The sequence below is a fragment of the Dromaius novaehollandiae genome, chromosome W (assembly GCF_036370855.1).
Source record: "Dromaius novaehollandiae isolate bDroNov1 chromosome W, bDroNov1.hap1, whole genome shotgun sequence".
Lineage (NCBI taxonomy): Eukaryota > Metazoa > Chordata > Aves > Casuariiformes > Dromaiidae > Dromaius > Dromaius novaehollandiae.
In genome coordinates, this window is record NC_088130.1 from 13,228,892 (window position 1) to 13,253,824 (window position 24,933).

The window sequence follows — 24,933 nt, forward strand, 5'->3', positions numbered from 1 at the left end:
TATGAGCTGGAAAATGGTGTGCACAATTTGGCTAGTATTAGTCCAGTATCTACACAAGGAGTCCTGAATTTTTTCCCACTAATTTTTGTGCCAAGTTGACAGATCAAACAGCCATGATGGCTCTCTGTGCTAGCAATACCACAGCCATCTCCATTTGCACTTTCAGATGTTTATACCCACAAATGTCAGATGACGTCGTGTGACTGCACTCGCCCTCGGTCATTGTGTAGTTGTATCATCCACTTCTGTAGTTACTGAGCTAAACCAAAGACCCATATAAAATCCTCCCCTCACCCCTCAGTCATACACTGCATTTGGAAGGGTCATAGGCCAGATCTAATCCCTTGCCTAGCACCATTATCAGTCATGAGCTACAAATGAATACAGACCCTTACACTCAATAATTTTAAAAATGAAGTGTCCTTCTACTTAATAATATGAAGATAGGCTACAGCGGCAGGTTAGTAGGATGTTTTTGTATTTCTTGTGGCAGGGAAAATATCCACATTTCCATAATATTATTTCAAAACAACTGAAACATTTTGTTTAGAGGAATTCTAAACAAAATGAAACCGGTGACCCTAAGGATCCTAACAGCTGTGAGTCCCAGAGTTTGTCGTCTTTCATCTATCTCCCTGTCTGCCTTAAAGGAGTGAAAAAGGACCAGATTCTTGTAAGTACTGGTAGCTATGGATGAATTCGGAGTCTAAAAGTTTGGGGAGCCTCAAAATTACACCCTCAAACCAAGAGTCTCAGGGCTCAGCCAGAGACAGAATTCCCAGGGCTTCCATTCCTTCTGCAGAGGCTTTGTAAGTCCTGAGGGTTTCCAGAACTGGGTTTCATGGAAAGTACTTCCCTTCTTCCTGCTGCTGTCTTGCGCTCAGCTAAGGGAAGAAGTTAGGGTGTCCCTGAGTCCAGAGCAGCATCCGAGGACACAGCTATCCACTGCCTTGGGGTCCTCAGCCCTTGAACCACCCACACGCAGGATTATCATAGGTTTTCTGGCAGTCTATCATGTGAGCTGAAAGAAAATCAGACATATTTCCAATGATATTTCACCTGATGTTCTTCACAACCAACATATCTTTCCAAAATACTCAGGAGTTTTAAAAAGACCAGCATTTTTAACAAAACTCATATCTTCAGACATTTTCCAGACTGCTCTAGTCCTAAATAATCTATCTCCTTCTCCTTTTCCTCTCTGTCAGCAGAGATGAGGGTTAATTGAAGCCTTAGAATACAAGTTTTTACATTTTATTTTAGTGTTTTCTTGCTATTTATTTGGTTTATTGGTTTGAGACTACTTCACCTGGAATACCTCCTAAGCATTGGGCATTGCTTAGGACTGTTTATCTTGCAAGATGAGACAAGCTTACACATGGTCAGTGTACAGTCTAGATCACCACTTTTACATTTCCTATGTAAACAGGAAAACTGCTAGCCTGACTAGTGGAAGATAGCAGATCATTCCAACCAAACAGTGAGCACTGTTGATGGCTAATAAGAGTGTTTTAAAGGGATACTACCTTGTTCTTGTATTCAATAGAAAAGCTCGGGAGTTGAGCAGAGATCCAAAATACTTCATATTTTAAGGACTACTTACACTGCTTGAAGATAACCTCTAAAGACCCAAACGTTTGTTGTGGATAAATTCCAAAAAATGCTCAAATCTTAAAAGTGGGAAGAAATGACTGAATAGGCTTTCTTGCAAATTGCATAATGATTTTCAATGTAGGCAAAATACAGCAAAAATGGTTGGTCATATAATATTTCAGCTTTTCCCATCTTGTTGTGTCTGGACCCAATAAGGGGCAGTCATTATCACAAAACCAAAAAAACCCTCTGTCCAACCTTCAAACCTCAAAAGGATATGTTCTGTAGTTTTATCAGAGTTAAACTGGCTTTTGATTCGTTCTAACTAGACTCTATTCAGAGTAGGACTTAAGACTGCACATCTGCATAACCTGTGCCATAATGCATATTCTGTAAACATTATTGTGAGCTTACTTTATTCATAAAAGTTACACCATTAACTTCCATGGGACAACTCATTTGCCTCAGGTTGTCTACATTCTTAAGTGCTTGCAGAGTTTGTGTTAAAAATAGCTATCGAGGAAGAAATAAATTACTAATGAACGATTGGCCTCAATATGCCCTCAATGTTTCACCAGGGGGTTTAAAGATTTAGCCTTCCACTCTGCACAGGGAATAAAGTACATCTGGGACTATAACATGCAGAAGGACAACCTTCCACATAAGGATGGAGGCAAGGAGGAAAAGAAAGCACCTCCTTGCAGAAAAAGACCTAAATTGGGTTTATTAACACAGATCTTTGCTAGTGATTTAATGAGATGTTGTATCCCCTGGGTAGTGATTTTTCCTTGTGTGATTATTTCTCATTATCCCCTCTCTCCAGAAGAATTTTAATGAAGAGATTATAATTTTAAATGCCTGGAAGGTATACTTGACATCCAGATCAGTTCAACCTGAAAGCATGGGAGACTGGATAATTCTGACACATATATCTGCTCTGAGATGAATAGGAGAGATAATCCATGGTCATTGGGGCTTAAAGAAGACTTGAGGAACAAATTTCTTTAAAAAACAGAAAAGCTGGCAGCTTGATGGAAGGGTAGGACAGGAGTCATCTCCACCTTAGTAACCCAGATGGTTTTGCTTACTTCCTTGCCTGCTATTTGTCTACTTTAACACCCTGTCATTATAGGATTATATGACCAGCAGAAAAACTCTGGACTTCCCAAGAAAGTAAATACTGCTCATACATGTATTTATCTGAACATTAACAGACCAGAATTTCTGGACACAAGTGAGAGGCATCACACAGGAGATAACAGATAATTGTATCACATCTATCCCTGCCTTCTTTTGTCTCAAAAGGTGCAATGCTACCTGTTTGTCTGGTATCTCATGTTTATATATGACGAAGCAAGCTGTTGATGCTGGGCCAAAGATTTATTGCAGCCACCTGGGGAAGACATGACTCAAGCTGTGCCTCACAGTGCTGTTACAGTGGGACCGCTTCCTCAGCTGACCCTTAGGACTTTTGCTAATAGGTTGTTAGGGGACAGCATTTAGACTCGCAGTCCGATGAGGTGCCTTGCCGATGGATGTGGGGTGACAGTGGCTTCTCTTCTTTGAAGCGTAGGCCCCAGGAGTATAAATGCCATTTAATTCTGTTCACCCCCGCAGACCCTTATCCCATCCTATGACTTAATTCTTTCCTCCTCATCCCCAGATAGGCTTCAGAGATCCAGAAGGATGCTCTTCCTTGACCTCATCATAGGAGCCAGCAGCCCATGCTCAGAACTACAGCTCTTATTCTGCATTTCCAAATCACATAAATGTCTACATCAGGGCCCAGTTTGGCTTCTAAGTAACATTTTTGTGCATGCAGGTACCTAAGCTGTACACCCAGAATCGTGGCTGGTTTTACAATGGCTATTTCGTTCTTGGCGTATGCATTTATCATGAGAGTCTTCACTATTTCTAAAAGAGGTTAGCCTTTACAGCCACTTAAAAAGAAAAGAAAAAAATGTAAATGCTAAAAGTTTAAAACTAGAATGAACATTCAAAGAAGTCAAACTGTGTTGCTACTTAGTAACTGCTTAGAGGTTCTGTGATTTCTGAATGAAAGAAGTCAATATTACAGGACTGATAAAACCACTTTGATTACAAATCACCGCCTTCAGCAAGAATAGCTGAGAATTCTTAAAAAGGTGAATTGTTTCTTCCCTTAGCATCATCTAGGCCCTGCACACTGAAATATGCCAGTGTTTGATGGGTTAAAGAACTTCATGCAAGTGCTTCTCGGCAGACATGAAGTAATTGCTGAAAACAACCCCATCTGTAAAACTGCACCAATTTGGCTGGTACTGAATTTCTTCTCCCTATACCATGTGCTGACTGATGGAATATGAATCACAAAAATTAAAGATAGAAAAGATCTATTAGCTCATCTGTTCTCCTCTTGCCAGAGCAGTCTTGTTCTCTGCCATGTATTCAGCAGTGCTTTCAACTCCTTTTACAAAAGTTTCAGAGAGGGACTTCCACCTTTTCTTTGGCAATTCATTCAACAAGCTTAATAGCTCCCACAATTAGAAAACCGTTCTTAATATATAGCTTTTGCCTAATTTCTTGGCTTCACTTCCTCTGCACTCCCTTAGCAATTTCTCTGTATGTTTAAGTCTCTTTCCACTTGTTTCCCCTCTTGCCACATGATTCTTGCAAATGCTGTGGCAAAGAAGCAGATTCGCAAAGGTGGCAGTTTTTAGCATCCTCAACAATTTTCAAAGCTGCTCTAAATAGAATAGTGTGGCTGCTGGGGTGAATGGTGAGCAGCTATTAAAAGGAAAGGCTGAATTAAATAAAAGTATAGGGACAGACTTCTGCTAGTGGAGGTACGACCGAACCGTTAATGAGGAACAACAGGTTTTCCTGAATGTTGCTACATCTCATACAGTCTATTTATGAAACGCTAACAAGAACCAGAAAGAAGATACTGCAAGTCAGAATTTGAGGTCTTCCTTGCTGTTTAAACCTTCCTGAAAGAAAGAATTCCCTAATTGGACAAGTCTAATGGGTTCTTAAAATGTCACATTCATCCCTGGCTATTTGTATGCATTGGTTACAAGCATATAAATAGCTGCCTAATGTTGCCTTTCAGTGTAATGTATTTTCTATTAGGATTTCTGTCTATTCTTCAAACTCAAGCTGCAGCTGCTGCAATAAATGTCCAGTTTTAGAGCACACCAGTTGTTCAATATGCCAGAAGCCTAGTTTAAAAGACCAGACTCTAGAGACAGTGCAGTGTCGAGTACTTGTATTCACTCTCTTCTTACATCCACTCCTGTTCTCTTGCTACGAAGGTGACAACAGCACAGCAATTACAAGCACTTGTATGGCTCTATCATTTGTCCTGTGGTGACTTCAGCATTTGATTTAATTGAAATCTTCAGATGCTTCCATCCTTTTTGTTGATGGAAAATATCATCTTACCTGGCACATGGGAAGGTGAGAAAAAGAAAATCTTCCTACTCTAGTAGTTAGCACCTAAATTACATGGTGGCCTCAGGGGGAGACTCAGAAAGGCAGTTTCTCATCTTCTAACAGTGTCGGATCACAACCCACCCACCAGTGCCAGGCAGCAGTCGGAACATGAGTAATACACCTCATTTCGTTGTTACTGTCTGTAGGACTGGAAATCGATGGTGAGCAGTCAAAGCTCATTTCAATGGGTTAACAGCAAATAATGTAGGGTCACAGAATCAGAAAAGTAAAAGATAGAAGAGCCATTTTAGTTCACCTAGTCTTATGCCAGATTGCTCCCTAAAATATATTTTCTGTGGTTTTGTTCCTCTAAATTGTCTCAAATCAGTTTCTTCCACTTTCTTTGAATGCTATAGTCAGTCTATCATCACCCCAATCCTCTCTCATCACAACAGTCATCATGAGGACTGAGCACTGGCAGAAATCAGGTTTTATGAAAGATTTTCACTTTTTATCCCTTAACTGGATCGATAACCCCAAATTTCAAATTTCTTCAGAAAGGAAGTTCCAGGGCCTGAGGAGAAAAGGGAAATGTTGGAATGGTCAAAACATTTCAAAATCATACGGTGTCAATGTCAGTTTTTCAACTGTTGTATTATACCATATATATATTAATGTATATGGTGCGTATACATAATAATTGAAATGAAAAGCCATTTCAAATTTTTAAACATTGTAGGTTTTCAGCCTAAATGCTCATTGGGAAATCTTGACATGGTTGAAATATGTCTTCTGTTTGCTTTTTGTAAAGGAAATTCCAACAAAGCAGCCTTCGTTCCTATATTTTTGATAGTTACACACTTTCCCTGTGCATTTTCCAACAGAAAGCTTGTCAGAAATAGTCTTGCACATTTTATTTTTGTTTTGTTCTACTATAGTAAATGCCAGTCTAGATATAGGCAAATATATTAATATTTGGTTCCTTCCACGTACAGCACAGTATACTGTATACTGTATTCCCTCAAGTGAACTCCATGTTCTCAATGTAAGTATAAATATTTTGCAAAAGCATCTTTGGAGATTCAACACATGCACAAACCTGTTGTACACACCTCTTTAAAACAAACTCTATTCAGGAGAGAGACATACGCAGTGCTCTGGTTAAACAGCTGGGAAAAGGCGTGGGAGGGGGAGTTTCCTAATCAATTCCGAACGGAAGAAACAGTGATACTGTGCCGTCATGTAAAACATACCTGTGCAAAACTGGCTGCAATTTTATAGCTCCACCGAGACTTATCATGGTTTTAAGCATTACTTATGCTTTAATAATAATTCCCCAAGGAATTGTGACAACTATTAGGGTTCAGAAAAGAACTGCACTGTCAGCCCTAAGAAAAGTTTAGTACTAGTGCAGAGGCAAACAGTGCTGATGTGGTAGGTTAGGGCCTAGCCTGTAATTTTTTCTACTTATGATATTCTTTTAGAAAGAGTCCAAGCAAATCACATGTTCCTGAGAGAACAAAGGCTATAGTAGCCCTGGAGAAGAAAAAATAGCCAGGTTTTTGTTTTCTCATGATGTCAGTGTCGGTTCAAGGGAGGACAGTAAAAGGCCCTGATCTTTGACTGTGTGTTTACAGTCAAATAAATGAACAAGTATTTCCAGGATCAGGGCTAACATTGAATATTAACCAGGTACTGCAAGTTTCTATTTACTATATTTCTCTCCCCTCCTCCAATGGAGCAACTCATTGCTGCAAGATTTGCATTGTTATACTTTCTCCCTCCTCCCCACAGAGCCACTCACGTATATGGTGTCTTTAATGATTGCAGAATTAAGTAACACATGGCTTCAGCATCCAACATAGCTTACAGGAAGCTTTGCGTCAAGTCACTGCAGAACAAAGCTTTAAAGCCCTGGCTGCTAAGTTGCACCAATACGATCTGCATGTATACTCTGTGCACATGAAAAATAGATTATTGCATACTGTGTTACTATTTTTGTCCATTTGTATTTTGATAATGATGACAATATGCTTGGCATGTTCTCACCACACACACAGAAGAGATGGTCTGAACACACACACGCACGCACGCATGCATGCACATGCACACACAGTCTTTAATGCAGCTTAGGAGGGGATTGAAATTGCAGCCTTATGTAATGCACACCAAGTAAGTAAGCAGCAGCTAACTGTAAGATAAAAAGTAATTCTGTCTCACAATAGCCAAACTCAGCAAATGTGGCTTCTCATTATTAAATTTTGGGTTTCATTACAAAGAAAGCTGGACAACAAAACCCAGACAATGAAATTGTGAGCAGAAGAACAGAGTTTGCTCCTAGTTGTTACTCTCATCTCAGCGTTGGTTCTACATCAGTGTTCAAAGTGGCAGCCTGATTTTATTTGCATGTACTTAAATTATTGCTTTTCTCATAGAGCTGCTGGGGGAAAGAATTCTGACATTTGTACAACAATAATGAAGCAGTGAGATAAATGTCCTGCATTTTCCACCCATTTGCTGATAGGCTTTTTGAATTAGCGTTAAGGGATTTTGCAGTTTCTTGGCCAGGCAGCACCTCTGAGCACTTCCATGGTGTTCAGCAGGCCCTGTGGCTCAGCCTCATACATTGACATGATCATAACTCTGGCCTGTGACATTTTATGGCAAAACACAAATCTTGTGAGTCTGTATTTAGGGCATAACTTGCAATAGAACTGGGAAGACAATACAACTTTTATTTAATATAGTAAGTCTGTGATTAGTAGTTAATTCTAGTGGTTTTTTTCCAGGGACTGTGGTAATGAAATAATATTGTCAGACTTTGCTACCAACTTATAGTTGGAGCCTAGGTGCAAAAACACAAGAGTATTACCAGACTGATGAATGCATATATAGTTTTATTTGCTAAAAAGAAGCTAAGTTCTAGTGTCATGGCCAGAATTAATCTATCCCTATCTATCACCTTGGGACCACATCAATCAATCCAACACCTCTCTAAAAAGCAGTCTAGAGTAATTGAGATGAATAAATACAGCTCACCTGTTTATTTCAGTAGCATCACCCCAAGCTATCCCAGTGTAGAAAAAGATTTAGAGCTCGTCTGCCTTCTTGGGGTTACATCAAGATGATGTATTTCATTTAAAGCATACTATCTGAACAGGCAAGCAGTGGCTGCATCCCAATGGCTTTCACTTTACAGTGAATTAGTGCTTTCACACAAGGAAGGTTTCCTCTGATGCCTGCACTTATTTATACCACTGCTGGCTTCTGTTGACTGTAGCATTGGCCTGGCAATGCATGGTGGGACATGGGCTATGAAGCAGTCAAAAACGGCTGTGTACCCCCTCTAGAGATCACACGTGAAAAATCCGTGACAGTTCTTCTGTCATCTCATGATCTGACTCTTTCAAACAGCCAGTGCCAATGAATAGCCAGGTGTTGTCCTGACAGATCACTGTAGAGGTAACTGTGCTGCAATCTGCAGCGTTGATAATCAGGCATACGCATTACACACACAATGTGTGTATATTTGACGTGATGCTGATTGCTGCAGCCTGGCTGCAAGCCAGGCACTGTGTTAGTCACTGGCTGTGGCAGTGGTTTTAGCGGCCACAGTCACAGGTTCCTCCGTCTCATCTGCAGCTGCCCAAGGAGAACAAGGATGGGGCCAAGAACAAGAAGAAGCCTGAGTAGCTGCTTCACTAAGCATGACACTAAGAATAGCATCATTTAGTGCATTATTGTTCTGGGAATAATAAAGAGGCATTGATGGGGGAAGCAGTTAGTGCTGCAGACCCAGAGAAACCCATGACTGAAGAAGATGATCTGTTCAGCAACAGCAACATACACACAGGAGACCTCCTGCAGCCATCTAGAGTTCCTGGCAGTTTGGGGTGCTCCGTGGCTACCTGCAGTCACTAACCAATGCAGTATTGACAGCCTGACAAGCGGGACTGTTGTGAGGAAGTTGGGCACAACTCTTTAATAGATACACTGTCACTGCCTTGCACTTAGCAGTCCTCAAGAACCTAATGATTCCTTGAATGCATGGACATTGCAATGTGTTTGTCTTGTTTTGGGTCTTGCTGTTTTCTCTCAGTGACCACAGCTGATGAAGGCTATTGCTTGCACAAGGAAATTGTCTAATGGTCCCCAAAACAGCTGCAGGGTTACAGCAGAGTATGACTTTGGGAGATAGTGATCCCTGATGAGTAATATCACCTCTCAAGTCCGATTCTGATGTGTTGTCTGCAGCATTGTCAAAAGCAACAAAGCAAGCTTTGCAGTGAGACAAAGACAGCAATTTTCCAGAGAGTCTGAGCACACTAGGAGATGCCATCTCCTAAGGGAGAATTGCCAGAGACACAGTATCAGGAATGTTTCACATGTCTGCTTTGAGAAAGAGGCTTGTCTTTAAGATACAGGCTTTGACTAACGTATTGAGTCACTTGTCCTAGTTTGTGCGGTGGTGAGCCTTAGCCAAGGCCCAGGGCCTGCTGGGCCCATGTTTTTGTTGTACCTGAGCTGTACCTTAGTGAGGATACAGTCATATGAGGGCACACTCACTGAAATGAAGGTGATAAGCATACCTTTACTGTGTGATCTATTTAAGCTTTTTGTTCTATTGGCTCAAAGAAACGGTTACTGTATGTGGAATACCTTCTCAAATGCTTTATAAAACTGTGTATTTTCCTAAAAGAATGGAAGAAGAGCTCTCTGGCTGGGCGCATTTGAGTCATTGGGCAAAAACAGAAAATCTCCACATTTGAACAAACAATATCTCTATCTTCATTAAACTGCAATTGCTTCAGTGCTGCACAAACACTGTGGGGGAGAGTAGGGGGAGTTGAACTATAGGACAAGAGACTTCTCAGTTTGGAAACTTTAACCTTTTGACTCAAGGTTCCTTGTTGCCGCTTACAGCCCTCTTGAGAACCTCTGAAATAGTTCAGCATTACCTTCATGTCCACAGGAATCAAAGCAACCCAGCTTTTATGGGCCACTTTTTTCACTGTAGAAGGAATCAATAGCTGAAGGGACACTTCAAGATACGTTCCTTGCAGGAGAGAATGTGATTTGTGCCTGTCAAAGGAAAATCCTCAACAAATTCACTGCCTGGCAGCACTAAGCCCTTGCACTGATCCTTTGTGGATCAGCAGAAAATTCTCCCCAGTCCCCAAATTTGCTAAACACTTCCCCAGTGTTCAGGTCCCTCAAGACTGCCTTTGTACACCACTGTACTCTGATTTGCCATTTCATTTGAAACAGTGCAGCACATATCTGATAGTTTCACCCTGATTCACTATCCGGTCTTAAAGGTATAAAGAAAGGAAGGTTCATTTTGTGAAACAATGTCAAGGTACAAGATAAAGTTTCCTAATTTAAAAAAAAATGTAATACTATTTTCTATTTAACAACAGGAATATTTCCTATATGCCCTTAACCTAGAATCCACCAGCAGGGCCTAAATGTGATAGTGGGGAGCAGGGTTTGTAAGGGCTACATCTGTACGGTGAGGTCCTCAAGCCCTTCCTGGAGCCTAGATGAGCACCCAGCTGTATGACAATTCTGTCAGGATGAAATACAGCACACAGCATCTCCTGCATCCTGCTTTCCACACAAGGGAAACCCAAGCACATGAGCCAGAATGAAATCACAGCACTGCCTAAGGGATCCACTGATCTAGATGATCATAGAGTCAGGATCTGGAAGGTAACCTCCAAAAGATGTTTGCTCTTGCAGTATAAATGTAACTTCAGTTACACTGCCTCCTGTGTAGCCTCCTCAGCTCTGAATGACACCCCTTCCACTGAGACTGTCCACATAGTCTCCACATCTAGATGGGATATACTCATCAGATGAAGTATGTATTAGACATACACTCCCCTGAGCTTGTGTGCTCTGGTGCATTATCAGCTCCCTAAAGAGATCACACACAATATATTATTAGTGTAGGTGAGAGAAATCTGTCGCATTGCTTGACAATGACTATGAGAAAAAAATCTCATCTTTATCCCAGCTGCTAGTGGAGTTTCTGTGTCACAGGTTCTTATGGGAAGCTGTTCCTCAGACATGGGTTTTTCAGCACCCGCTGCTGATGGAAGTTCATATTAATCTAAATGCCATGAGATACCAAAGAGGAAGAGGTAGAAGAGCAACAAGTAAGCATGCTCTGGTAGTTCATTTATCCACAAGATCTACTTCTGCAGCTCCTTGTCAGTTCCCCACTTACAGCAATTTTCCTTCTTCAGCAATTCTTTGGGTTTGCCTCCTTGTCCTGCTGTCTTTTTGACTGTCCTCCATAAGCAAACCCTCAAAACCCAAGCCTCTCTCCTTCATTTCATTGTGCTCACATAGGTTACCAAACATTTTTTTTTTGTAGATGCTGTGCAGCGTCTAGCAGCAGTGTGCTATGAAGACTTTGATGCACTTTGAACGTAGATTTTCTCAGGATAAAAAGTAGCAAGAATTGTTCATCATTCAGGTCTTATGATTGCAAAGCTAAACACAAAAAATATCAATAAAGTAATGTCCCTTGTAGTAAACTAAGGGAATATGTTGCATATATGCAGATCTTTTTATATCAATGCAGCCTGAGTCACTACAAAGTAAATTCCAGTGCATATACACCCTCAGGTACAATCAATATTGACCCACAAAGTTAATCTTTTCTTGCTGTAGTGTGGTGTTTAAGAGCCCACACTGGTTTCTGAATGATGACTCCAATAACTAGAAAAAATATTAGATGCCAAATTCCAATGTTGGTCCATAATATACTGACTTATATTGAATAATACCTTATTCTGTTAGTTGTACTATCAATTCCAACACTCCTCTGTATGGAATAAAATACTATTTGTTATAGGGTGTCACTGCTTGGGTCTATGGGAAGTCAAATGGAATTTGCTATGGATTTATATCAATGTTACTGAGGTCTCAGTCTGGCCCAGTACTAAAAAGAGCATTATTAAAAATGTATGGGAGGGTAGAATGCTTGCTTAATAATAAGAAGAAAAAGAAACAAAAACATTGTCATTCACAGGGATGACATTCCTGCTCTTGAGAGCTTCGACTTTTTTGCTGCTTTAATTTGTTTTCTTTTTTAAAGCTGGGTTTTAGGCTGTTATAAAGCTTTTTTTAAAATGTGGCTGTTGGATGGTGTAAGGCTTTTTCCTCTCTGGTTAGTGAAATGAGTTCATCTTAGTTGCCCCTTAAAAGAGGCTGTTAGTATTGAATAATTAAAACAGACTGAACTATAAATGTATGTATTTTCAAGATCTGTAGTTACGTGTATTTTCAAAGAACTGTACTAGTATTCTATTAACTGGCTCATTAAAAGTATTATTACAGTTTGCCAGTTGTATAGCATTTTAAATGTAGGAATTCACCGCAGTGTAAATCAGGATTGCTGCACGACCACCAATGAAGCATATAGCATAGAGAAGGAATGAAGTAGAATCAGGCCTACATGGAGTAGGTTGGCTGTTTCCCCAATTCGCTAGCAGCAGTCTACACTTAGCTAATTCTGTTGCAATCTTATGTTAAATCAGCATAATGCTTGTGAGGGAGCAGAGAACTGAGCCCCTGTTTACTGTATGTCTTAGAGCTATGCAGCACATTATAGCATAGATGTTGAAAATCTCCTTTTCCCACATGGAGCTCGATGCATATTCAATGCCTTTACTGTAAGAATCAGGAGAGTTACATGTCCAAGATGGAGATATTCTTCTGACCTCTGAGCCAGAATTAAGATACCAGGATGACAGCTGCCAAACAGGACAGAAGGAATATGTATAATTGAAAGGGAAAAGAAAATTACTCCTGTTTGCCACAGAGTCAATTCCAAACTGAGACTTCTTTGTTTAACCTTAATTGGAGTTATCCACTTTCCATATGTGCCACTTGGAAATTTGAAGGAAATATAGAGGTGCATGCATTTTTTCAGGCCAATATATTTAAAAGTGGACAACGAAAAACCCAGGGATCAGGTTGTTCTCCCTTGCACCAGTTTTATGCAGCTGGGGCTCAGCTGTGTCACACCACCACTACAGAAGACTCAAACCCAAGTCTCCAGAAAAAGCTGTGAATTCTTTCTTTAAGAAGGTGCTGTCTTGAATATTCTGCTTCTTCCCTGAAGTAAACGCTATCATTATGAATGTGCAAAGAGTATAACTGTTATAGTGCCTCTAATTATTGTTTCAGAGCAAGAGGAGTATGGCACTGAATCTAGTACATTGCAAAGAAAAGATGGCTCTGTCTATTTAGCCTCTATTCCTTACTCTTTGAAACACTATATTTTATTTTCCAAGATTTCAGTTTGCGCTGTTAGGACATGGTCACGCAACACTAAGATCAATTGGATGTATTCATTAAGAGTTAATAAAGATCAAATTCTGTTACAAAATAGTTCTTGTGAAATTTGAGAAGGGTATTTTTAGAAAAGGAGGTCAAATGTAAAGACCTACAAACCCACTTGAAATTAATCATGACTTTGCACATAAATCAGCCATCACACTATTTGCACATACTGTCATAGTAACTATCCAGCCTACAGCAGCACCGCCCACAGATTTTTAACCAATTTACATCCAATACACGTTGCTTGTGTCATTGTTAATGACCCTGGCCTACAGACATCCCTGAAAATTCCACTCCTTTCCTCTAACTAAAATTAGCTACAGATGTTTCCCAATTTGTTTTTGCTCAGTGAATGTCTTATATACAGTGAGGAAAAATATACTGTATTTGACAACATATTACAAAGCATCTGTGTTGTTTCTCTGATGAGGAGCTTTCCGGGATGATGCTGAAAAGCTTTAATGGTTAAATGCCGACAGAGGAATTGATACAGAAAAGAAACAAAAGGGTCGGTACTTGAGCCACTCTCCAGCACCCCTTCAGGGCTCACTGCACATTGGATCTGGGTCTCTGAGCTAGCCATTTGTGCTAAGCATTTTATCTACATGGAGAAATTTATGGGTCAAACAATGTTGGTATAATTATCTCACTAGAGCTATATCAGCATAAATCCTTGTGTGAGCACTCTCCTTCCCGACTAAGATTGCTCACATGGGAATTTATTCCAGCATAACTATAGCACTATAATTAGATCAATATAATTCTACAGGTAAATTTTCCCTCTAGAAAGTGCTATCAAAATTGCTAGAAGAAAGAATACAAATTCACCTTGATTTCTTTAGCCACATTTCTTCACTTCTGCATTTGTATATAGAGAAAGGAAATTAAATTTATTCTCTGTATAATGCAGAAGGGTTTTTTAACATTATCTGGTATTATATCTTCTTGTGTGTTAAAATTAATTGCTATAAAACTTCATATCAAGCATATGGTAGTACAATGTGACTCAGAACCCTGAGAATCAAAACGCACCAGAATATTTTTCTTTTTTTTTTTTAACCCCCCAAAATAACTCAATAGAACTCGATGAGCTAAGAATAAGGGGGGAAATGGCAAATTTCCCATTCACACTAATTAAACCTAATCACAGCTGACAAGTAACTGTTCCCCTGTGGGGCTTACTGAATCTGAAAGCTTTAATTCCAGATTAAATCAAAGTACAAACAGTTCCGAAAGGCATCAGAGATAACACAGTCACCACTGGAATATTAAAATATAACATCAGCCATCTGACACAAATCAATTGATTTCTTATCTGGCCAGTTCTTGTCGTGATGAAAACCCTTGTTCATCGCAGTTCAATACCATTCTTCTCCTCTGCCTGCACTCAGTAATTTGCTCCTTTCTCCACAGCCAGCAACAAACTGTGGAGGTGGAACAATGAACTCTTTCATGGCAAGAAAGAGAAGAAAATAAAACCCCTTTCACTGGAAACCTTTTGCTCTTGGTCTCTCTCTCTTTTCCTGAGACAATGGCTGCCTACACATTTTCAAAAAAGAAAGGATTAAAGAAGTGATTATTAAAGTTAGAATGGTCAAAGAGGATACCCTTTTAATAGCAAATCTCTTATCTATACAATTTTGGCATTCCAAGAGCTAGGTCCTTATCAATTATAAGCTATAACTACTTGAGGATCTCTGCAGGCACTCACAATGTGACGCGACCTCTTTAAATGCTCTTAGGCCTCAGCGCCGCAAGCGACTGTGCAGGAATGGACCCTTGTACTCATGAACGGCACCACTGATGTTGGCAGGGCTTCATTCGGGTGTAGGACTCTTGTGCTGGATTGTGAGTTTGGGGAAAAGAAGTCAGAATTATCAATAGCATGGCATTCAGGAGGCCATTCTCTCTGGACATGCAGTAACATTTGGGCTTTGATTTATGATACCCACGCGCTTCTCATTTCCATGCACGCATGGAGAAAACCAACATAGCACTGTTGCGCAATGTACATTACCTGGTGCATTAACATGCTGATCAGACACATGACAGCAGCACTGCGCAGGCACTGAGCTGCACAGAGCTCCTCTTCTTACCTCAGCACCTTCCATTTGCTTTGTTCATCAGAGCCACTCCACCAATATCATCATCATCATCAAGAAAAACAAACCAACATAAGTATATGTTGGTAAAACCACAAAGCAGAGCCCGGGCCAAGGACAGCGGTTCCCCAGAACTGCTGGGTCTCCTCCTCCATAACGTTACTCCACTAACTGGGGTAAAGGAATGGGTAAAGGAGTTTTCTGGCATGGAGCAACCTGTGACACTGGGGCTTTCTTCTCTCTTTCAGTGGTGCACCAAGAGGTCGAATAATGATTTCCATAAGGATTCCTGGATTTTTTTAATAGAATCACAACACAAGCTTATGGTTTTAATTACAATTGGTAGAGTTGAAATCTGTATTCCATCCCCTTGACCCCAAAGATTTTTTTCCATGAGATTTTGATTTTTAAAATATGTTCTTATTGTTCCTCTGAGTCTTTTAAAATGCCTGCCCTTCTATAAGAACAGTGTCTTAGGCTGTCTCCAGGGCTTTGTTTAGATATTAATTTTTATTCTCCTCCAACATATTTTTTTCATTAGAAAAATACTTTGACATTTACTACATGGTCTGGTTCTTCTGAGAAGTTCAGCAGCTCCTGAAAAGTGTGAGTACTTAGCTCCTCGTAGGAGATGCTCAAGACAGCACCCCTCAGGGAGTACTGAGAAGGAACTGGGAAAAGACTGGATGCAATTCCCATCAAACTAAAAAGCAGATGAATAGCTACTATGAGAACAAAGGCTGTATTAGCTCACAGAATGAACTGAAACTGATCCAGTATTATGAGCCTGGAAACTTGATTTTTTTTTGGTGTATCTTCACATCTATACACTACCTCTCAAAGTGGAAAAGGAAAGAGCAGGAGAGAACATTATATGTCATACAGGAAGTGAGGCCTATAGTTCAGGCTGTTTTATGTATCTCTGGTTTTACCATTTATCATTTTAGCAGACTTTAGCCCCTTGGGCTTCTACTGCAATTACTCTTTTAATTCAATTAGATGAGAATAGTATCTTGATTCCTTAGCTCTGTTTAGGCCCCACAGGAAAGATGGTCAGGACAGTTGAACAAGATGACTTCGTTCCCTTACAGGATGACTTCCTTTAAGTTTTAAAGACCTCCAGAAACTACATTCCCTCATTTCCCCCTTCTTCCACACTAAAAGAAAAGCCTGATGCTAGAGGAACTGTTAATAATGCAAAGTTCAACACTGGAAGTTCAGAAATGTCAGAATTAGGGTAGATTAGGCAAAATTTTGAGCAGAAAAAAATGCATGTAACAATATAATTAAAGTCTGTAGCATAATGCATAACCTCAAGAGGCCTGAACCACGGCTGCTCCAAGAACCCTGACTTTTAAGTACTAGATGTTTTCTCTGGTGTTTTTGGAGTATGATATGTACACAACAGGATATATGCTTCTGTCAGCTTTCCTTGAGGATTGTATGGAAAGCAGCATTTCTTTGAAAAACTTCCTTTAAACACAAGTTTGCAAAATATGGAATTTTAAAATACTCTAAATCATTTTTGCAATAAAAAAGAAACTAGAAACTTACTTTCATTTGCAAAGTTTCAAGTTCCATGAAGCTTGTGTGTTTCTGAAGCTGAGCAAAAAACTGTGGTTAGAGTAACCAGGAGAAAGTAAGCTGATTAGCACTAATTTTTGCATTTCATAAAACAACCACAAAACATTCTTCATAGAAAACATACCTCTTAACCCCAAATTTTTTATACTGAAAACCTAGTCTGGTGGCTCATACCTGGAAGCTGGAGTTTCCAGTACTAAAACTTCTCCCATAAGCTCTTATTTTATTTAGTAAAATTCTACTGAGCTAACGAATGATGTCACTGTAGCTAAACCACACCACAATTCCTCAAAAATGTAGCAGCATCTTCTCTCCTTTCAGCAGAGGTGAGCCTACACAAGACTCAGCAATTCAGCAAAGGGAGTCTGTTAAACCAAAGACGGGTGATTCACTGACATGCACATCTGATATAGATTCACAGGCATATTTACAGTCCGTTGGTTCCTACAGCTACCAACTTCAGGGAGTTCACACAACAGCCCTTGTTTCCATCTGTGGGATTTGCCAGCCTGGTTATAGCTGAAGCTCTTTCTAATATTGAAAGATCTTACTAGTACATAATGACATAATATTTCCTACTAGGTTACTCATACTGAACGGAGAAGAGAGAGAACCAGCTGATGGTTTGAGACTCACAAACAGGACACTGTCACCATTGGTGGATCTTAAATATACATGTCATACCTAAAATACTTTGAAGGCTTCCAGAACAACTGCAAGACCACAGGTCAAAAGGTCAGCACGCTTGGGTGTTACTACAATATTTAATCTGGGTTAGTAATTTGCATTGCACATCAGACATACAGAGACTCATAGTAATTACAGGACATGAACAGAGAAACAGAGACTATTTGCAAATCGGCTGCACATCAAAGATGAATATAAACCCTTATAGCTGGTTTGTTCTTATCATTTGACTCTTTTGGGACTCAGTTAAATACATATTTTAATAACACTGTGGTTTCTAAAAAGATGGTTCACAGGATTATTTCTGCCACTAGCTCCCGTGAGCTGCCAGATAACTCCTTCAATTGCCAGGGTGTGACCAGCGCCCCATAGGGCCCCTTTGTAATCTTTACACTGCCATGAGATAGGCTGGTCTCCCCTGTACTCCACCTACACACTCAGGTTCCCTATTAATGTGATGTAATTTGACACACTTCCAACCACAAAAAAGGGAAAAGGAGGGCCATTTTTACTCTCCACAGTTAAAAAAAGAAATAGCTAGACATGGTGACATGGGGATGGAGCTGGGTGTCCAACGCTGAAAACAGGAAAAGACATGGCTCATGACAAATGCTCCCGAAAGGCACTTGAGAAGTGAGAGCATTAAGAAGTCATCAGATCTTTTCTCTAGAATATAGAAGCAGGTAAAAGGTAGGGAGAAGAAATCAAGCAATATGTAATAGTAAAATCCACTGCCTACACTATGAGAATTCACTTGAAATTTTGATTGGGGGGAAAGGGGTAAATAGAGTGCCCAGACACTGGCACCAGGTAGAATGTTACCCAAAGGCAAATAAACACAGCCAAGTGCTTTCCACATACCTTTCTTCGGCAGTTTTGAGCCTGTAACTAACCAGTAGTCCATTTATTTCCTTTAAGAAAAGCCACAGTTCATGAATACAACCTCCCCGAAGTCACTGACCCACTGACTTGGCAAAAGCACTTACAAGCATGACTAATTTCATAGTTGAAATGAGCAAAGTCCTTGCACAAAAGGGAGATGGGAGCCAGAAGTGTGGAAAGCCTTCCACAACTCTCCTGTCCAAATCCAAACTTGAGAAGAGAAGGAAGCACAGAGACAAGCCAACCCTTTGTTTCCTTTTGTTCCTAGAGCACAGAGCACCACCACGAAACAGCTGAAAGCTGGAAAGGAAGTCGGAGTACTAACATTCATCTGCTCAACGAGGAGTCAGGCCTGAAGTGCTTACTATTTCCCAGCTATTTAATAGCAGCACTGAGGCAATCGGAGAAAACTGAAAATCGGTGGTGCACCTGAGTATGCACTGGCTCCATCTTTATAAAGGACATGGTAAAATAAATCACTAAATAGCCTGTGTCTGTGCCAAACTCATTTTCTAAGTCATAAGCTACAACATTTTCATGTGGTATGGTTGGTTTTTAATTTTGCAGTATTTTTGCTAATGGCTGCAGGGCTGCTATAAAGCCCAAGTCAAGAGTCTTTATGTTAAGATAGCAGAAAGCAGATATATTGAGTGTGGGGGTTAAAAGGCAAGGTTGTTGTGATCTTTATATGACAGGAGGGGAGCATGGATGAATTCATCATGCCATAGCAGAAGTACTGTGCAGAAGTACACAGCAGAAGTTCTGCGGGAGATTGCACCACTGTGAGAAGACAAGAAAAGAAGACGACTGGGATATTCTGGCTGTCATGAGCAAATGGGGCAGAGCTCCTCTACAGGACGTGGTCCATGTGAAAAGGCAGAAAATGTGTCCATGCTTTACCTCCTCTTTGCCTTTTCCTGTCCATATTTTCAGTAAGGAAGCAGCGGGGGAGTCATCTTTGAAAAGCCCCATAAGCCATCAGTATAAAGGTTCTGGTGCACTCCTGAACAGAGAGGTTTCATGTGACTTGGGCCATTCTCAGGTTCTCCACAGAAATATCAGTGGTATCATATTTGAAACCTTTCCCAATCTACTCCTATCTGCATTTCCTGTGGACTAGACTCAGCAAACCTAGGCCCAGGCTAGAAACAAAAAGGGATTTTTTTTCCATTCAGTGTAGCTCAGTCAAGAAAGCTTAACGCCTTTGAGAGACTATTAAGGCCTAAACTGAAATACAGTCATTTAACCTGGTTAGGCCGTGAGTAAAGAAGCATCATGAAGGTTTTTCCATTATGTTCTTGAGCAAACCCAATGGAAGATCCACTCGGGCAGGATCTTCACTGTTGCTCCCACAGTACAGTTCTGCCAGCAGTGCAAATCACATCTTCAAAAGTCACCAAAAGGCTGCACTGAATAAGCTCACTAAAGGCCTCATTAGCAACAGACTTTCCCCTGCTTGTGCTCTGGCTGGCAGGGTGCTTACCTATATCAAATGAAAGGTTTGGCAGGCTCTCACCAGTCTTTCTGCCTCAGGGAAGGATCCCCGCATCTGAATTCATACCAGAAAACACCAGTGTAACTCCATATAGCACATGGGTTAATTTTGCTATGCAGAGGGAGGCCTTTGATGCCCAATATTCAGCCATGAATCTTTCAGAGTCTGCTGGGAGGGAAAGATGAGATATCATGACCAAATGTTCATGTCGCTTTCCACTGGAATTGCTCTGACAGCCTGAAACTACATTCAAGAGTTTTACTGAGACACTCTGTGAGTAGAATTTCTTCAGATTTTTTATTTTACTTTTATTACTACTATTTCATTTTACATTATTCTATAACTTTACTAGTAATAACCTTAATGCTTGATGCACTCAGACTAACAAAATTCAAAATGTTCTGTGGTAGACACTCTTAAATGTAGACGATAAACGCAGTGCTTTAACAACAAAACAGCAGTGTTTTTTCCAGTGTATAGTAAACCGAAGCACAGAATGACAAAATGCAGCAAGAGAGAATATAATCTCTTCAAGGTTCAGAAGCCCTGAGAGTATTAACGTCATTCTCTATATTTTGGCAATGGTGAAGAAGTACATATCTTCATTACCTGTTATTCATGAAATACGTCTCTCCAAAAGAGAACATCTGGTATTCGATCTCTTGGGCCAAATTCTGCCCACAGATATTTGAACATGGTTCCCATTAGGCTCAATGGATTTTGTGTTTATCTGACTTTGGCTTTTTTCTATTGTCCTAATTGCAACTGTCCAATGTTCAACATTAGTTATGTTTTGCTCTGCTATAACCAGTGAGAGTGTCACTGTTAATTACAAAAGGAGCTAAGTTACATATATGATAATATACTAGCTCTAATTGTACTCCTCCATAGGCTGTGATCTTTTATAACTATTTCTTAATCTTGGTTATATAATTTCTAACTCCTTTGGGGGCATCATTTTGAGACTGATGACAAGCACATTTATGCTTCCTTCAGTTCTTCCAGTGACTCAGCCAATCCCACTCCCCCCACCCCCACCATGCTTTGATCCTGTCAATACTTGGCTTCAATTCTACTTTTGTCATTATAGCTCTAATATTGATGAGTACACAGGTCAGCTGACTGGGCTATGCACTTTGTGTCTCAAGTGAGGTGGGCCACCAAACTGAATCCTGGACCTTAGGGCATAGTCTCAATTTGTACCTAACAGGTAGCCCTGGGGAAGAAACGGAAAGTAGCAAATATGACCTGTTAGCTGGCATTTTGGCAAATGGAGATGTTTAATTTGTGGACCTACTGGCAAAGTCCCCATCACTCTCCTTGAGTGTACTGCACTGTCTCAGTTGCACAGGTATGCCCAGATTTCCTGTATGATCTCCCTTCTGCCATGTGACCCCATCCCCAGCAGAAGTTCTGCTTTTAACTCCCTTGTTCGTCAAAGACAGCGTCTTTCCACTGACATTAGGGAGGTGCTTTTGATCTCAAATGGTATCTTAATTTTAAAAGGATATGGAAAGAAGGTTAAGATTGCAAAGTGAAGCAAAAGAAATTACAATATACCGGTATTAATGCCATGCCTGCAAACAGGTTATGATGCAGACATTACTGTCTTTGACAGAGAAAGTTTCACCTTAAAAAGCCCACTATATTATACTGACAAATCACTCCTGTTCCAGTGAATGCCTCCAGCACTAGTATAATAAAATCTCTCCCCTGTTCCTCTTACGAATGAAAGAAGCTACACCAATGAAAACATAGCTTTGTCATTATAAGCATGTTGGCACCAGGAGAGTCTAGCACAGACTCAGTCTGAGATAACATAGTCAAGACATATCTGCAGCATAAACTTGCCTCACAGCTATCTAATACCAAGTAGGGCTCAGAGGCAACTGAAAATAGTGTCTTAGAATTAAAATCATTATCACCTGTATCTATAGGTCTTATTAACAGCCCTTCTATATTAAACATCCACCAGTTGTTTTTATCCATTTTGGTGGACTGGAGCAATGAAAAATTTCCAAATATAAGGGTGTCAGTTTTAAAAAGAAAGATGTTACAGATATAATTTTAGATTATCAGTTATACTTTAGATATAAATTTCTTTTCTCTAGTGAAATCAGAGCTCACAGAGCTCATGCATGCTCTGTATTTATCTTTGCTTTGTATTTTATGAGCTGTAGTAATCATCTTCAAAACATTGCTTATAGGTGTATTGCCTCTGTCTTGCAGAAGCTGGTTCCTTTGAAGCAATGGAAGGGAAAGAAATGTTAATATTAAGCTACGCTCTTGGGTGCAATTATGTTCTACTGTGCTTTTCAAATGTTGAAGTGATAAATCAGGTGAAATGGAAAGATTTTGGTGAGATAACTCGCTTCCCTCAACAGATAGCTTAAATAATAGGAGAGAAAGGAAGAGATCAGGCAAAGAAGCTGACATTTAATTATCTGTTGAAAACTGATTACTTAAGAAAGGTGCCTGACCACTGGATCTCTTCCTAGAAAACATTTAGTTTCTCTTGTGTGTCCCTAGGTGAAACACATTGAAAAAAGGGCTTCTTTCAATGTGTATGAAAGGATATTGCACAACTTCTGGTGGATGAGATGTTAATAGTAGCTAGAAGGTCTTGTGAAAGAGCATTTTGAATGTTCTAAAAATGCCGTTGCCCTGATCTGGTGGATATAGCACTGGTTGGACAAGTAAGAGCCTGAATTTCCACAGGACTAAGCAGCCAAAGCCCCAAGAGTTCAGTGCAATCTCATACATTTTCAGTCAACTTCTCAGTGAATATCTAGCTTCGTTAGTCATAAACTGTGAGACTTAAAAATAAAATGTGATACTAAAAACAGAGGATAACAGGAAGGTTATCAACAGTGGAAACCTAACAAGGAACATTCATAAAATTCAAAAGTGAATGAAAAGAAGTCAACAAACACTGAAAACCTAACAGGATGAAAATAAAATGTATATAGGCTGTTTAGATTTTCTGCTAAAAGAAGTAAGAGAAGACCATCATAGCCTAAAGAATGAATAGTCCCTTGGAGTTCTGGTAAACTGAGTTCTTCTTCCAGACTGAGAGATCTTTACGACACAACTTTATTATTATTATTTTATTTTATTTTATTGTTGGAATGCTCATTTTACAAAAAGTGAACAGCATTTTCAGCCCGAGAATGACAGAGTACACAAGATTACTGATGGGCCATGATGAACTAAGCCAACGTGACTGGGAAGGCATCACTGGCATTGCTAAGGATAGGACTGGAAATCTCAGTCAGTACTTAAAGATGCAATGCCAGCTCTCAGAGGAGATTCTCCCTGCCTCTGTCATTTTTGACCTCTGGATTATGGAGCAAACAAACTTATCCAATGGCAGAGTAACTAAACTGTCCAGTTTCTGAAGATCGGCACATTAAAAATGGTGACCTGACATCGTTAAGAAACTCATTTGGATGGGTAAGTTTGCTTCTCAGGATTGCACAATGTCTGGAAACAAATTTCATTGAGTTTGTGAGAACCAGCACAGATTGGCTGGGCTAATCTTTTACACGAAGGAGTAGTGTGAGTACTGAAGCAGTTCCTGGGGATTAAACAAATAGCAAGGCACCAAGAAATGGCAAGGCACCAAGACTCCTGGGATCCCTTTTTGATTCTGCCACCATCGTAACAGGTGTCCTTGTCCCAGTCTCTTAGGTCAACATGTTCAACTAAAATTAGGCGCACAAATCCATTTTTAGGTATCTAAATAAAAGCTGACCTGCTTTCCAAAGGTGTTCTGTATAATTCCCACTTCAATCCCAGTACAGCAGGCCTTCTTCAACTGAAGTGATAAATACATTTTCTCCCCAGCAATTGGGACTTTCTAAAAGAAGAAGTAAATGTAATGAGATAATCAGTAGTAAAATGGATATGCACTTATGTATCAGTATTATAGATCAATATTGCAATTGCTATCTTTTTTTCATTTTAGATTAAAATGCAAGGGAACATGTGGCATTACCCAAAGTTCCAGGACATTCTGGAAAATGCATCTGGATAGACAGGGCTCCCTGCTGTGCTTCCCTTCTATACCTTCAGTCTTATACTGAAGCCCAGTTAAGCACTATCTTTATTCTTTTAAAAATAGATTCTCAAAAGGGAAAAGTGGAAGTTATAAACTGATACTGTCAGATACCTGGAAGGAGTCAAGAATATATAGACAAAGAAATCTCCCAAGTGCTGAGAGATGAAGAGACAGATAAAATAAGGTTTTCTCTAGGCTTGTGGTGTCTTTGGCATGCAATAAAGGAAATGCTTTCCCTGATTTCCTAATTTTGCATATTCATTAGGTTTTAAACTGCATTTTCAACAGTGTTGCGCTTCTTCCAAAAGTATCTTACCTCTGGAAATGTAACATGAATGATAAACTGCCATTTTAATGAAAATTACATGTATTTGTTTACACTTACAGGGCTTTTAAAGTAGGCTAACTTACAGGGGGTTAAAAGACTTGCCAAAACAAGTAGACACTTCTGAGAAGAGTCTAGAGCAAATGGCCTGTGAGTAAAAGATCATCATGAATGTTTTTAAATTCACTATTTAAGTAAACATCTTGTATGGCTCTACAGCAAGAACACTGGACTGGCATGCAAAGAATTCATTTGTAGAAGCTCAAACTGGCTATTACAATTAACCCACAGCTGTGGAAATCAGATTAGAACATGCTTTGGTTCCACGGATTTGCTGTACGCCTCTTAAAAGTGACTTAAGTCAAGATTTTCAACAGCTTTTAGGAATTTTGGCTGGATGGTCATTTAGGTGTTATACTAAGATACCTTGAGG